This window comes from Tiliqua scincoides, chromosome 2, assembly GCF_035046505.1.
Source record: "Tiliqua scincoides isolate rTilSci1 chromosome 2, rTilSci1.hap2, whole genome shotgun sequence".
In the NCBI taxonomy this organism is placed as follows: domain Eukaryota; kingdom Metazoa; phylum Chordata; class Lepidosauria; order Squamata; family Scincidae; genus Tiliqua; species Tiliqua scincoides.
The window spans coordinates 26718138-26735576 of record NC_089822.1 but is presented as its reverse complement, the minus strand read 5'-3'; the positions used below and the strand labels follow the sequence as shown (position 1 = coordinate 26735576).

The 17439-nt window shown below is 43.1% G+C and overlaps 1 protein-coding gene across 2 annotated transcripts in view; it reads right to left on the bottom strand.

Moving 5' to 3' along the window:
• The window catches only part of RGS7BP (regulator of G protein signaling 7 binding protein), an 89979-nt gene that overhangs the window by 20454 nt on the left and 52086 nt on the right, over nucleotides 1–17439 (bottom strand). The window lies entirely within an intron of this gene.

Genomic DNA, 17439 nt, shown 5'->3' with positions numbered 1-17439 from the left:
ACTTACTGACCCAACACAAGCACAAGTGTTCAGCTTGCCCAAATAAATGATGCAGATTGTTTTATTCTGCACAGAAGTGGGAGGAGAGGAGGAATGAATGGACTTAATTAATGGACAGAAATGCTATTATTATATTCTTGAGATTGACTGCCATTGATATGTTAATATTAATTGAACTGTTTTGTTTACTGTTGTATATATTTTTATTGCTATGCTATTGAGACCTCCATGGGCCTCAGACCACCTCCTGGGCGTGGATGTTGGCCCCCACCCATGGATTTCAGCATCTGCAGGGGTTCCAGGAATGGAACCCCTGCAGATGCCGAGGTATTTTACTCAGAAGTAATCCCACCGTGTAATCCTATTTTACTGGAAACAAACACCTCTAGACATACATGACAACACAGCACTGATCTAAGCAAGAACGTAATCCTGTAAAGTTATATTTCATTTTTTAAAAAACACTATTTCTAGTACTACTAGTGCTAGAATCTGAAATTTGCTGCATTTTTGTGAATGGAAATAAAATATTTTTATACAAAGAGCAGAAACTTAAAATGTACAACTTTCACTACTTCAAAAACTGTGACTTATTAGTATGAAGAAGTTGGGTTTAGGGGGAATGGTTTTCTATTGGTGCCAAATGATGTAATGTTTACTGAATGATCCCATTCAAGTTCACTTGGAAAAAAGCTTTTTATGTTCATTATGTCTTACCCCCATAAATGTGTGGCAGTGATTACAGTCTCAGTTATTTCTTTAGGAAATTTTATCCTGATTTTTTTTACATTAAAACCCTTGACAGTGTCTCCCAAAAGAATCAGTTTAGAACACAATCAAAATATCAATAACTCAAAGAAAAAAATCCACTGGTGGAATCTTTTCTTTCCTTTCATGGGAAGAAGGAAAGCCTAGGATACAATCCCTAAATATGAAGAACAGTAAAATGCACAGAACAAAAATGGTAACTAATGCCAGATAAAAGGAATCTTGCACTATTAAGGAACAAGAAAATATGGTGCAAAGCACAATATTGTAACAAAAGCAAAAGGTAGACAATCTCTTGGTCCAGTTCATAGTATCCCTATGCGAAGAAACTTGTTCAGAGCTTTTGGATGCTGGTCAAAAGCTTGACTGCATGCACAGAGCATTCCTGTGTGCACAGGAACTTTCCCATTCTTTTTATGATGTGGGAAACACAGCATGTGAATGATGGGGAAAAAACCACATACGTAGACAAGGTTTTGGACTGCGGTCACATTTATTTATAACAGACATTTAAAGTAAACTTTTCACGGGGGCGATCCAAACCAGGAGCATTATCTAGCAAAAGGTTACTACGTCAAACTTGTTAATTGGATAGAATTGGGCTCTAAATCAGTAGCTACTAAACTTTTTAACTGTAAAATGGGCTGTTTCGACAATATTGTTGGAACTAGTGTTTCCACTGTCACCCAGAACAGGATTTTTTTTAAGACTAAAGAAATAAAGCATATTTAAGTGCCCAATCCTGTGCTGCCCTGGCGTCATGCAGTACAGCAGCACATAAATGGCCACCGATGTATTCTGCGGGGCCAGAGCAGCAGCCACAGGACTCCTCAGGGTATAGAAATAGAATTACAGAGCTGGAAGGTGCCTTAAAGGTCATCACCCCCTGCCTGTAGCAGGAAATCCTCCTAGAGAATCTCAAGCAGGTGCTTGTCAAGTCTCTGCTTGAAGATCTCCAGTGAAGGAGAATCCACCGCCTTCCACAGCAATCTGTTCCACTGCCGAACCATCCTTGGCATCAGGAATTTTTTCCTGATATCCAATCAGAATCTCTTCTCTTGAATTTTGAACCTGTTGGATCTAATTCTACTTTCAGAGGCAGTTGAGAACAAATTTGTCCTTTCTTCCATATGACAGCCCTTCAGGTGTTTGAAAAGCGCTATCATATCCCCTCTCAGCCTTCTCTTTTCCAGGCTGAACATACCAAGTTCCCGCAACCTTTCCTTGTTCTCCAGTCCTCTGACCATCCTTGTAGCTCTCCTCTGAACCCGTTTCAGTTTGGCTGCATCTTTCTTAAAGTGAGGTGCCCAGAACTCGACACAGGAGGTGAGGTCTAACCAATTCAGAGTAAAGCGGAACCACAACTTCTCATGATTTGGAAGCTACAGTTCTACTAATGCAGGTAAAGGAATGCAAGTAAAGGAACTCCGGATAAAGGAACATTGGTTCCATTACTACCTATAGAACTCTGGTGGCCCAAATTGGTTTTCTAGGATCTGCGCCAGCAACTTAGTTGGTGCTGAACTAAGGAGCCCCATGTCGGGGTCCACAGCTCAGGAGGGGGGGATAAGATTAGGTGGCATTCTCTGCCACCGTCTCCACCCCCTCCCAGTCCTGACCCACCCACTGGCCTTCCTCCGTTTGCTCAATTTCACCCCTCCCCACCTTCCCCTCGCCCAAAAACTCTTAGGGACATTTACTGCTGGGAGCTCTTCTTTTGTATACCAGCAACACAGAGACCCAGTGCCAAGTGGCGCTGGCCGCTCTGCCAGCTCTGCGTGTTCCCTGCCAGAGACAAAGTGCTTTATGGCACTTGCATGATAGCCATTGCTAGGGCAGCATGTGGACCGTCAGCGCTGCCCTGGCATAGGATTGGACTGTAAGTCTTCCCTGAGATCAGTGAGTTTTAAGAGTGGCTTAGCTCTGACTAGAGAAAAATAACAAAGAGTCCTGTGGTATCTTAAAGACTAAGACAGAGGTTCTCGAACTTCCCCCTGCCACAACCCACCTGTTATGCAGTGGAGGGTGACACGACCCACCTGCTTCTCCAGCATCGGCACTCTGCAGGCCTCTGGAAGTAACTGGAAATCACATTCACTAACCAAGAAGTAAACTGGCAGTGACTTGTGTATGGAGGGTTCCAATTTGGAGCCAACTGGACACAAGGGCAGGTGGGAGGGCCGAACCCAGGACCCACCAGACACTGGATTACGACCCACAGTTTGAGAAACCCTGGGCTAAGACATTCATTACAGCACAATAAGTTTTCATGTACTACAGGGCCCCAGGATTCTCGCCGATTAAATCCCCACTCTGAATTCCCTCTACTTTGGACACTACCAATTCTTGAAACATACAAGGAAGTCCTCTTAGAGGGAAATCTTAAAGGGAAATCTTAGAGGGAATTTTAAGAGGGGTGGCAAAACTTGATTATCGTAAGTGTATACAATACACTTCAGATACTTGAGATTCACAATATTTAAGAAGTACAGTAAGAAGTAGTGTACAGTATTGAGATTTTTAAATATGTTTACTCACCACGAACATTAAATTCATGTTTTATCCCCGTTGAGTCCCAGTTTATACTTGGTAAATAATTATAAAGTTTGAAATTTTTTATTTACTTTTATATTAATTGTGATGCAAAAAGGAATTCAGCCAACATATTTCTGCGAACAGTACATTATAGATCAAAGAACAAAGAGCCTCAGTTTGGCCACCCCAGGTATAATGGATCAGGTGACTTTTATGACAAACTGATTATCTGTATGCACATATAATGACAAATATTGCAACACTTCCCAGGAAAAATATAGGTTATATTTTCATCTAGTATACTCAGGCTGCAATCTTATACACACTTATCTGCGAAAAAGGCCCACAGAAATCAGTGGGGATTACTTTGAGTACACACTCTGGCTTGCCCCCTCAGTTGCTCTCCTATGAAAAGTGGTGCTGTACCATCAGGGTCTCACGCTTGCATTTCACAAGTCAGTGAAATGAACTGATTAATTGTGATGGACTCTCAGTTGAAACCAGCGACTTTGTGACCGGATCTCCCGTTTTTGAAAAAAATACAAAGTAGCTGTGGAGGGTTATGATTTTGATCACTGCAGCAGCGCTGAGGGAGGGTGTTTTAGCCTTTCCTCTGAGTTGCTTTTGCGATCCAACTATTCCCACAAAGGTGAGACTCTCTCCACCGTGGAAAAATACATGTACTATATGCTACCTATATTTATTTTCCCAGTGAAGCTAAAAGCCGTTTTGTGGGACATTTAGAGCAGGGAAATGATTCAAGAGAACGAGCTTTTTAAGATCTTCTCCTAGTTCTCTGCTCCAATCAAAAGCAGAGCCCTGCCGCGGCCACTTTCTAGTTTTAAAACACAAACAGCAGGAGATGCAATCATGAATCTTCCATGTCATGTTTTTCAGCACTGAGATGTTCATATGGTGCTGTCAAGATATATAAAGCTGTGATAAATGCATCTTATGGAGTCATGCATAACAACTCCAAAATGCAGAACAAAATAAATGCTGCTGAGAAATCAGTTTAACCAATGACAATTCTTTCTATCAATTTCTTTCCAAGAACTAGAAACTCCATGTGAAATACTGGATCTGGGTTTTTCTGTGGCTTTTTTTTTTAAGGTCTTGGTTGCTATAGGAACCACGCTTTCAATGAGCAGCGTGATCTTCACTTTTTCTGTCACTAAAAGGACAGTGAAGAATGGATAGGATTAAAGAATGGATTAAAGAAGAAGAATGAATTTAAAACATTATTTAGTATGGTTAGCTTATTTTTGAGGATAGACCATCTCTTCTATAAACAGTTCTGGTTTCTTTCGCTCAGGCCATACAAATTGGAAATTATGCAGTTCTGTTAAGAAATAATGTCTTTATGAAGTTAATTCTAAGCAGAGAACATGAGATGGGATATTACTGCTGCCTTCGTCTGTCAGGTTGGCTCTTCACCCAAGTTCTGCTAGAATTTTCATAGTTACTAATAAGCTGTTCTTCAGAGGGAACTAACCATGTGTCTAAGAAAAGCAATGACTACTATTGGCAAACTCACAAAGTACACTTAACAGACCAATCCTAACCAGTGCTGGTGCGGCATGGCCACGCTGTATCCAGTGCTGGCAAGCAGCAGGCTGGAATCTCTTTGAGGTATGGCGACATTTGTCCCCTTATCTCCCTGCACCTGCTAAATCACTGCCACAATTCCAAGCTGCCCTGTGTCGGGCTTTCAGACCCAGGAAAGGGATGGGATTTGGTGTGTCGATCAAGCCTCCTTCTGTGCCCAATCCATCCCATCTCCACCCCACCCCATTACCCCTTCCCGGCCCCTGCACTGCCGAGTGGAGCTTGGTGATATGGCACTGGAGGAATGGCACAGGCCTCCCTGCTGGTGCTCCTAAACACTATGCTGTCACAGAGCACAGAGAGCTTTATGGCTAGTTACAATAGCTAGTGCCAGCGCAGTGACTGCTGCACTGGTGCTACTGAAGCATAGGATTGTGCTGCTAGGAAAATATCACTTAAGAGAAAGATGCTACTCCAGCAGGTCAGTGTTTTCCAAACCCTGCTATACAGAATCTTTGAATTTGTAAACTGACTTCATTGAAAAAGCACTGGGCCAGTTTACATTAACAAACAACAGTGATTAATTTGGATCAGGAATGTGACCTGAAGCCTGAGGCCTTATGCTCCTTTCTTCCCCCTCACCTCACCTTTTCTGCTGTCATGCCACTGACATCTTTGTTTAAACACTGACTTGTGTGAACCTGGGAACTCTGGGTCCAAAGTCAGAGTTTAATTCTGGGTCACAAATCAGAATGCGAAACTGAGATTAAATTTTGGTTTCATATCCTGATTGTGAACAAAAGTTAAAGCACAATTCCTGCCTTGCAGAAGCTGTGGAACTATGTTTTAAACAAATCACAGCTTCTCACCAATGCCAAAAAGTTAAAGAGAAGGGAAGAGGAAACATAGTCTTGGAAGGCTTTGGGTTGCATTCCCAATCCAAAGGAAGCATAGCTTATTAATTATGTGAACCTGCCCAGAGTATCTGCAAAGATACCTGATATAGTGTTCAGACCAGTGTTTGTCAAACTGTGAGTCAGGACCTACTAGGTGGGTCATGAGCCAATTTCAGGTGGGTCCCCACTCATTTCAATATTTTGTTTTTAATATATTAGATTTGATGCTACCATGGGATGTGACTGCATTTGGGGAAATGTTATGGACCTGTACTTTTAATAAGCTACTATGTATAATCTTTTAACAATGATAATAAATGAACTTACTTCTGGGTAAGTGTGGGTAGGATTGCAGCCTAGGATTGTTAAAAATGTTCCTGCTTGATGACATCACTTCTAGTCATGACATCACTTCTGGCGGGTCCTGACAGATTCTCATTCTAAAAAGTGGGTCCTGGTGCTAAATGTTTGAGAACCGCTGGTTTAGACTATGATAACTCATTCACACATGGAAGTCATCATCTCTCTCTCTCTCTCTCTCTGACCTGAATATCACTGATAAATCTATAAATTATGAGAAACTCAGAAAAGACCTATGTGATAAAATATTGCTTTTGTCACTTTTTATTTAACCTGATCAAATGTTTAAAGAATTTCAAACTAAATACACGGCATAAAGATAAGAACTAGACTATATCCATTGTTTCTAGTCAAGCACCCATTTTCTCCACCTTACAAGCCACCAAGACTCACTTAAATGCTGATTTGCTGCTCAGGTACTGCAATGCCCTGTTACCATGCTATTTTTGTAGAGGTTCTTGCTAGGTTGTCTCTGACTTCTGTTCTCAAATACATGGCTGTTACCTTCATTGATTTCTTTTGAAATCACACTCATGATGTCAAGGTTTCATGTTCTGAGCCCAACTTGTACAAAAACATTCTGAAGAATCCCTGGTGGTTATATACTAAGATTCATTTCAAGTTTCAGAGCTCCCTTTTAATGCAGGACAATTACATTGTGGCTTCTTTATGCTAAGTTCTCTGCTAGATCAAGAGGTTAAGAGAAACAGATTTTTCATTTTCTTTTTATAACTGTTGGACCAAGACCTTTTACCCTCTGGTGCCATCTATGGACTTCATGTACACAATAATTTTTTTTTTACATTGTTGTTAATTTTAACAGTGATCAAGCACCACAGTAGCTACCGGCAGTTGTAATCATAACTAGTGTGATGCTTATTAAAACTTTTAAAACTCTAACCAGCGGTATTTGCATATCACTGTGGAAGGAAATGTGCTATGCCCATATCCCTGATGCTACACTGCAGGCACTGATTCTCTGGGCAAATTTTTGGTCTAACGGTCTGATGCACAGAATTCCAGACAGTAGTTTACCAACAAGAAGCACCCTATCAGTGAATGTCAAGTGGAGCTCTAGTTCCTCTGTGTTATTTTTCTAGAAGATAACATATAGGCGTGCCTCCTTATCCACAAGGTTCTGTTCCAGGACCCCCTGCGGACAGCTAAAACTGCAGTTATGGGTGAATGCCCATCCCTGCAGTCTGGGGGCCCTCTCCAGAGTGCTTCTGAGCTCAACAGAGACCACAGACATCCGTCCGCAGCCCCTGCCAGGCTCAGACTGAGATTTAGAGCTCAAATCATGTGACTTCCAGTTTCATAAAGCCACATGATTTGAGCTCTACATCTCCCCCTTCACAAAGAAACTGGAAGTGACATTTTTAATGCCTTATAAGGCATTAGGAGGCCTGGGGAAGCCCTGGAGGGGACATGTGCGGGGAGCAGGTTGCTCGGGACCTGGACCTGATCCGCGGATAACTGAATCCATGGATATGGGATCTTCTGATATGGCCCCCCCCCCCTGCACAAGGAATGAAGAAAAACAGAAGAAGGGTAAGTGGTTAGAAAACTTTTATCAATATGCAATTCCATACACTAATCACAGAAGGTGTTTGGGAACAGAATGGAAGCAGATGTGAAGGTCACATCTTGCTTGCCTTTTTTTTTTTTTAAATCCTACTACCAGTGAGTAGAGAGTCTGATAATACAGTCCTAGGTTAGAAATTCACTCATGACTCCATTCTTATACTGTTATGGCAAAAATACCAAACAATTCTGGTGCAAGACAGATTTCATCATATGTGGGGTTTCAGAGCAGGTAGGATTCCTGTGGTTCAAGGAATAGTGTAATGCATTACATTAGTGTGAGGCTCTTTCCAACTTCCTGACTAAGCTACAGGAAGCCCAGATGCCAGCAGGAACCACAAGGAGAGAAGCGGCATGGCTGAGCCACTTCCTGGTTCCACAAGGCCCCCATGATCTGTGCTCCACTGGCCCCAAACTACCTGAGTAGGTCTTGAGAGAGTCACTTTGTTCACAAGACATGAAAGCTATTGACACAGAGTTGGTCAAGGGATTAGCAATGGGCCTTAGCCCTTGGCAGCTACCCAACAATGCAGCCTGATGCTGATTCTGCATCATGGTGCTCTTTCTACTCTGGAGTTAATATTTTGCTATCTGATGACCACCATCTTCAAGTACAGTAGCTAAAACCTGAACATACATTTGCTTGTGTTTAAGTCTATGAAGGTCACTTACACACCTTGGCTTTGAAACACTTCTTTGTTGAATATTATTATAAGGAACAGCTCTTCCCTTAGGTTAAATATTGTCCACCATTTCGAAACCATGCACCCATAAACATTCCTACTTGAATATACCACAAAATAGAAACACAAAATCCCAAAAGTCAACCAATACTATGCAACTCAGTATTTCCTTTTCACTAAAATCAGTAAACTCTTTCCAGTGACTTATGGCACAATCCTATTCTGGCCTCTGCTAGCGGAATGTGTACGCCACTGTTGCAAATGTGCTGAAGGCCTGCGCCCACTGGAGAAGGTAAGGTCTCTGTGGGCCAGCAGAACAGAGGTAGAGAGGGATGTAACTGTGGAGGCAAGGAGGGGATGGATCAGCCCTGGGAGGGGGGCTGGAACAGTGGCCAAGGCCTCTGCCATATCTTATCCTCAGGCCTGGTTTTCTAACACGGGGCTGTACGCATTTGCACTAGCTATTTTGCAAGCACTAGTAGCTCCATTGCAGGTGCTGAGGCTTACCTGGGGCAAGGGAATAAATCTCCCTTACTCCAAAGTGCCGACGGGCAGCTGAGGTGCCCACCAAGGTGACCACCAGCAGGATACAGCAGAGGCCATTTTGGCACTGTAGCATCCCTCTGCAAGATGGGGGATAGGACTGGGCCACCCATTTAGAAACAGACTTTTGCTTGCTACAGATATACTTCTGCCAATGTCATTCATCCAAATAGTTACTGTGTATTGCTGGCATTCATAAACTATTTAAAATTTTTATATCCCGCCTTTCTCCCTTCAAAAAGGGAGGCTCTCAATGTACACTAATGTATTCAATATTTTTCTTGACAGCTGAACCATCTGTAATACATTCAGGATTAGTTATGCTAGCTGAGCAAAAAGTTATTAGCAAAGTATTACTCAAATATATAGAACACATCTACATTAAGAAGCAACTAGCATATAAACATTTAACTTTTAATCTCCATAGAGGGAGCTCTAATACAAACCATAATCTTTCCAGCATTACCTCTGGCCAAAGACTACTCACAGAATCCAACTTAATCAATATAAGAAATGGACAGGGATGGGATGCTGTCCTTGGAAATGAAATATATGGAGGGCCTATTACAAAGGCCAACAAAATTGAGGGTCAGAAAAGTTTTTCCCAAACTTTATGGTGGTTTGATATGAATTTGGGGTGCTGATTCCAAAAACTGCATCCATTTTGCCCTATCACGTCTAGTTTTGGAGATATAGTATAGCCTCATTAGTGAATGGTTCAAGCAGCTTCCTCAAGAGGAAGCCATGGTGTAGGTTTCCTCATGAGGAAGCTGCTTGAACCATTCACTAAAGACACTATACTATATCTCCAAAACTAGATGTGATAGGGCAAAACGGATGCCATTTTTGGAATCAGCATCCCAAATATACCCAGGAATTGGTGTTACGTTTAAGGCAGCAAAATGTGTATTGGCCTGTGTTATCAGTCAGAGAAAATGTTAGTCCTAAAATGCAGTGTATTACAAAGTGCTTTACAAGTAACTAACTGAGGGCCCAATCCTATCATAAGAACAGCCCCACTGGATCAGGCCATAGGCCCATCTAGTCCAGCTTCCTCTATCTCACAGCGGCCCCACCAAATGCCCCAGGGAGCACACCAGATAACAAGAGACCTGCATCCTGGTGCCCTCCCTTGCATCTGACATAGCCCATTTCTAAAATCAGAAGGTTGCACATACACATCATGGCTTGTACCCCGTAATGGATTTTTCCTCCAGAAACTTGTCCAATCCCCTTTTAAAGGCATCCAGGCCAGATGCCGTCACCATATCCTGCGGCAAGGGGTTCCACAGACCGACCACACGCTGAGTAAAGAAATATTTTCTTTTGTCTGTCCTAACTCTCCCAACACTGAATTTTAGTGGATGTCCCCTGGTTCTGGTGTTATGTGAGAGTGTAAAGAGCATCTCTCTACCCACTTTATCCTTCCTATGCATAATTTTGTATGTCTCATCATGTCCCCCCTCAGGCGTCTCTTTTCTAGGCTGAAGAGGCCCAAACACCGTAGCCTTTCCTCATAAGGAAGGTGGCCCAGCCCCGAAATCATCTTAGTTGCTCTCTTTTGCACCTTTTCCATTTCCGCTATATCCTTTTTGAGATGCGGCAACCAGAACTGGACACAATACTCCAGGTGTGGCCTTACCATCGATTCGTACAACGGCATTATAATATTAGCCGTTTTGTTCTCAACACCTTTTCTAATGATCCCAAGCATAGAATTAGCCTTCTTTACTGCCGCTGCATATTGGGTCGACACTTTCATCGACTTGTCCACCACCACCCCAAGATCTCTCTCCTGATCTGTCACAGACAGCTCAGAACCCATCAGCCTATATGTGAAGTTTTGATTTTTTGCCCCAGTGTGCATGACTTTACACTTACTTACATTGAAACGCATCTGCCATTTTGCTGCCCATTCTGCCAGGGATTTTGCCAATTTTCCAGGGCTGGTGCAACCATACCAGTGGGGTATGTACTGCATCCTGTGTTGGGGAGGCAGTCACAGAGGCCTTCTCAAGGTAAGGGAACATTTATTCCCATAATTCAGGGCTGCATTGTGGCTGTACCAGTGGTAAGGAAACAAATATTCCCATACCTTGAATATGGACACAGGAACCCAACACAGGAAGCCGGGCATACCCCACAGGCACAGCAGCACACTGGAAAATTGGATAGGATTGGCCCAGTCTCTAATTGTATTGTTTGTGATGGATCTTGATTAAAATGGTAAAACTGAGATTTTAAAAAATGTTTGCATCTGTTATAGCTGTTCCGATAAAAGTTGACTTACAAAAGTCTACAGTGGGCCCTCCTTATTTGCTGGCTCAGTATTCTGCAACACTGAGTCCACAGTTGGAAAGCCTCAGAGACTTCCTGGATGCGACTGGAAATGCCTCCGCCTCCCTGCATCTCAGAAGGCCTCCTGGAGGCTTCTGAAAGGCACTTCTGGTTTGCCAGGATGCCCCCCACTCCCTCAGATTTCACTATCCACAGAATCTTGTATCCACAGGGAGTTCTGGAATGATCCTCCATGGATACTGAGGGCCCACTGCATTTAGTTAAGATTTTTCTTAACTATAAATTCTAGACAAATATGCAATTCATATCTATACTACCTATGTACTACATCAGTGATGCCCAAGACTGCAATCCTATACATACTTGTGTGGGAGTAAGCTCCATTGCATACAATGGGACTTTGAATTAGACATACATAAGATTGCGCTGTCAGTGGTAGTAGATGGGCAAGATCTGATCCTCCCCTGCAATCAATAATATTTCCCTCACTCCCCCCCACCCCTGTGCACTGACCAAATGTGAATAATGTTATGTTCACCCTGGAAAGCCACTGACCAACTGCCTCCAAATGAGATCTTTCAAAAAGCATGTTCCTTCCTTAACCTTCTGGCAAATGATGATCTCACACAATTTTATTAATTATTGTTAATTTATATACTGCGTTTCAACAAAAAGTGATTCACAGAGTAGTTTACATAGCAAGACACATCGGTAAATGACTTCTGTCGCCAAAGGGTCAGAGTATGATGCGAAAGGAACCCCAGCTACAGCCACGCTGTTGACAGTCGCTCTCCGCCTGCTCAACATAAGATAATGTCAGTTTTAAAGGTGCCCCTTTGCCCAGTTAGCAGGGATAAACCATGTACACTCTCTGTATCTATGTGGTGCCAGTTTGTAGATAAGAGCCTGACCATCTGCGACAGGTTTCGATTGTTCTGGGTTAGTCTTGGAATTGATCCAGGTCTCCTTGATCAGGTCAATAACAGTAGGACACAAGAACACATAAATTAGCAAGAAATTAGCATCATCTTATATTAGATGAATACAAATTAAGGGTCCCATCCCCTCCAGCAACAGTGTACTGGATGCAGGGCCGCTAGCGCAGCATCTGCTGCATCCAGTGCACTGTCCAATGCACCAGGCCAGTCAGGAGAGGTATCCATATACTCTTTACCCAGTGTGCAATTTGTCTGTGGAACTCCTTGCCACAGGATGTGGAGACTGCGTCTGGCCTGGATGCCTTCAAAAGGGAATTGGACAAATTTCTGGAGGAAAAGTCCATCACAGGTTAGCCGTGATGGGTATGTGTAACCTCCTGATTTTAGAAATAGGTTACCTAGCAATGCCAAATGCAAAGGAGGGCACCAGAATGCAGGTCTCTTGTGGTCTTGTGGGCTCCCTAAGGCATCTTGTGGGCCACTGTGAGATACAGGAAGCTGGACAAATGGGCTTTTGATTTGATCCAGCAGGGCTCTTTTTATGTTCTTATGCAGGTAAGAAGTGAAATACCTTACCGTTCTGGCCACTGCATGGTCCCCAATGGGATTCCTCAGATCTATGCCAACTCTTTTGCTGGTGTAACTCAAAAGAACCTGCTAGGGGCATGACTGTCCCAGGTGTTCAGGATGTGATGGATGCTGCAATCTGCCCCACCTCAGCCCAATCCCTGCCTCTCCACTGGAGTAACCCTGCTGGTGGCTGGTCTGTGCTGTGCAGCTTTCCAGCTGTTACATCAGCAGCAGCACTGTGCAAACTGGCAGAGAGCCTGCTGTGCTGGTGGGGCGCACTCATGGTGCTGGCGTGCCTTGTGTTATACCAATGTAATGAGCCCATAGGAATGTTAGTGAGGAGTTTCAGTGAAGTATATTCTGCACAGATGTAGTGCATCACAATTTATTCTGTTTGCAGCTAAAGCAAATCTGGGGTTAACCTCAACTGAATGAAAGCATATTTGATCCAAGATTTATAGATATCACATATTTAATACTAATGTCTCACAAGAACATCCAAAACATATCTATTATAATACACCAATTAAAAAGCAGATACATAAAATACAAACCAAATCCTAAGCAAAAAATGAGTTTAAAATAATCTATCTATCAATCAAAGCAGATATTTAAAGTTATATCAAGCACAGAGACCTAAACATAAATTACTTCGTTCTACAAAATCATAAATCATTTTATGAAATAGTTAACAGTTGTGGTTTCTGGGAGGATTTTCCCTGCAATTTCCCTCCAATTCGGAGGTACTTCATTTTCTCTCCAATTCCGAGGTGTTCGGGTTCAATGGGGAGTTGGCCAAATGGAGAGCTGTGGCACGAGGCGGTTCTCCAAGCCTGAGGAGATTTTTCTCGGTCTCTTCTGTGTGCTTCACATTGGGCCAGTCAGGGAGAGCCCAGTCTGATGAGCAGAGTGGAAGGCTGCTGGGGAGAGCCCCAGGGAAATAGAGAAGAGACCAAAAATAAGCCAGGTGCATCAGGTTTTGTTTATGTTAGTTTGTCCTCCCCATGCAGAAGTTGGGAGCTCTTAGTTGCCTTAGCTTACACTAGGCTGAGTTGGGACCCAGGCTCTCAACCTAGTCCCAGCCTGCACGTGGAAGCTTCCCTGCAGAGCCAGCACCATTCAGGGGACATTTACCTGTGAGGAACCAAACCTGTTTAAGCCATTTCTGCCCAACACTGCATATATGCAACAGGGATCAAATATGTACACCTGTGGACTGGACAGAAATGGGTTAAACTGTGTTTTTTCCTCACCTGTTAATAAACATTTTGCGAAGAACCTCTGCCTGTTCTGGGATCAGTGAATTTGTCAGCATTTTAACAACCTGCATAGCATTCTTGGGGAAGGGTTTTGCCAAGGAACCCCTCTGGGAACCAGATCTCTTGGGCTGGTGGCAACGGACTCAGAGCCCAATCCTGGGCTTGACGCGCCGGCTTATCACCAGTGTGCACTGACACAAATGTGCTGTAAGGGCACCCAGCCTCCACCGCTTGCATGAACCGCCAAGTCGCAACACAGTAAGCGGGGGCCCGGGGTTCCAGGGAGGGGGGAGGTAGGCGGAAGGCAGAGAGAGGGCTGGGAGGCAGTGTGATGGGGAGGCGGGAGGCAGAGAGAGGGTGGGCGGGAGGCATGCCAGGGGGAGGGAGCGGGGAGGGAGGGAGGCAGGTCTGGTGGAGCTCTGATCCACCAGATCCTGTCCGTTCATGTGGGGCTCAGCGCCCTACACAAATGCTTTTACCTTACTGCCGACCTTTTGGTTGGCAGTAAATTGAATAGTCCCATTGTGGGACTACTTCCCTTACCTGGGAGAAGGGGACAAAAGTCCCCTTCTCCCAAGGTGCTGCGTGCAGGATGTGGCGGCAGCTGTTTTTGGTGCTGCCGAAGCTGCGAACCACAGGAGCTCAGGATTGGGCTGTCAATCTACTAGTTCTGGTCACACCAAGCTGCAAGTTAAACTGATTGGAAGAGTGGAGGATGGGACAGGAAGGGAGTGAGTGCTTGGCACTAGGCATCACTGCCCTGGCTTGGCAGTTAATCACTGGAATTCCCCTCCTCTTTCATGACAGTATCATATCTTAAACAGTCTATTAGTTATGTTTAAAATACTTTCTTAAACTGAAAAGGAGACGTTTGTAGGTTTCTTTCTCCAAATGGGAATTAAGAAGTGTCCTCAAACAGCACAGATCTATGCTTTCAGAAATCAAGCTTCTTATACTAGTACTGTATAAACTCTAATGTGTTTTTGTCATGTACCCTGACCCCCAATCAATTTAGGGTCTAATCCTAACTCCTCTTCCCACTGACAGATGTAGCATTCCAACAACTGGAAATACTTTATGGCCATCATGAATGGCCTGCTGTTCCCTGACCCTTATGAATATTCCCTTACCCAGAGAAGGCTTCCAGGACTCCCCCCCCCCCCATGTAGTATGAGCTGTTTTGGTGAACTATTTGCATAATTGGGGGAGGGGCATAGGATTGGGTTGCTGAACTATCTGAGCAACACAAAAGATTAGTATACATTCCCCCCCCAAGTGCTTCCCCATAATTACCTATACAAGCTGAATTGATTTTGTGATACTTTATTGTAATTGCAAATTGGAAGACCAGTTGCCATGTCATCTAGAAAGGACGGAAGGACTGGTAAGACTACTATTTAATTTGTATTCTGTCTTTCAGCCCGTATGAAGAGCATAAGGCAAAGCACAAAGAGAAATCTTGCCACTGGTGAGAATGGGGTTGTAGCTCTGTGGAAGTGAACATGGTTTGCCTACAGAGAGTGCCAAGTTTAATCCCTGCTAGGGAAGAGACCCTTCCCTGAAACCTTGGAGAACTAATCAGTAAAATCAGTACTGGGCTAGATGGTCTGATCCAGTATAAGACGGCTTTCTATGTTCCATGCACCACTAAAACAAAACACATTCAATGATACATGGGCAGTCTGATCCTCTGCTGCCGAGTGCCGGTGCTGTGACTGCAGAACTGGTGCTGGGTGTCGCAAACATTTTTGACACATTTGTACCATCCAGAGAGCAAGTGCTGGCAGCGGGGAGGTCTATGCTGCAGTGGGACCCCCAGCCACGAGCAGAGCGCAGGTATCTACTGTGCCTCTTTCATTGCTCAAGGTGGCTCATAAACCTAAGTAGTATTGTGTCTACACACAGTGCAGCTTTTCAGACTTTAAATGTTGGTGACACTGCAAAAAGAACTGACCTGCCAAAATATCAGGAGTTCTGTAAAGGGAAATCAGTTTTAAAACTGAGAGCCCCAACAGAAATAAGTAAGAAAATGAGCTCATAAATAACAGTTGATGTGTTGTTTTCCCCCCTAAACTGTTCTTCCCATTTTCATCACAATGCTTTCCATTCTCTGCTAATGCTTACTTGTGCAAGTAATGACTCTTTAGTGATGAAACATAATGCATGATTAAGTAAAATATGACAGTACAGTATGGCACCCTTGACAACAGCAAGATGAAAAGCAGATACAGTTATTTCATATATATATATATATATCATACCATAACAAGAAGGGATAATTTAAAGGATTGGGGGGCTTTATATATGTATGTGCTGGAATACTTGCTTCTTAAATCACATTCCTCTTCTGAAACGGCTAAATGTGCTTTTAAACCCGAATAATCTCACCGGTGTGCACTAATTCATAGGAAAGCTCTTCCATTTTTCTTGACATATGGAAGTACAATTTAAATACACACTATTTGTGGATGTGCTTTAAATAAATTGTGTTTTATCTAGTAGTGCCATAGATATGACACCAAAATATTTAAAGCCTACAGCTTAACCAGAAAAATTTAAACTCTCCCTAGAGTGTCTTTCTCAAAGATATCCATTTTGACATTAAAATGAATGACATTTCATGGCAGATACCAGCTTTCAGGGCACAGTGACATAGTTAAGGATAGAGAAAATATTGCCAAGATGTTAATTTGGGATCATTCTTCCAAAGCAACAACTTCACTTTCAATTTGTTTACACTAGCAAGACACGTCTGCGGGTTTGAGCCATATGCTGTCACAACTGCAAAGTGACATATGCTTTCAATGAATTGCGAACTCTGCCAAACTACCTATCTGGAATGGCTGCAGGCAATATCCCTGCACTTTTCGTAATGAAGAATAAGACACTACACTTCAGAGAGGAACTGTTGATTTATAGAGTTGCTTTCCATTTTGTACAGGCAAGTCTGTTATCTTAACTTCTCTTGACCCGTAGTACGTATTAGGCTTGGGGATTATTCATGACAAGGAAAGAACTACATAAATAGTGACTGTGTCATTGGGAATGTTTGGTAACTTTTACCCTGCAACATAAAATGGTGTGGGGGGGAGGTTGGGTTGACAGAAAAGGCACTTTTGGTGTAGGTACTGTAGCTGCTTTCACAATTAATTCATAGCATTACAGGTTGGCCCTTATTATCTGCGGGGGTTCCATTCCCAGGACCCCCATGGATACAGAAATCTGTGGATGTTTGAATCCGTGGATGTTTAACTTTCATAATACTGCAAGCATTTTGAAAAAATCTAAAGGGAGCTTAGAAAATGGAAACAAATGTCTTGTAATGGCAGATTCTTTTCTGTGAATAAAAGATGTGAAAGAACAGTTAAAAATTTAGACTACAGCGGTGTATTTTTTTTAATCTTAGAAGGGAGAGATAATCATTGCTGCAGCAATCACTTTGTATAATGACCTCCTG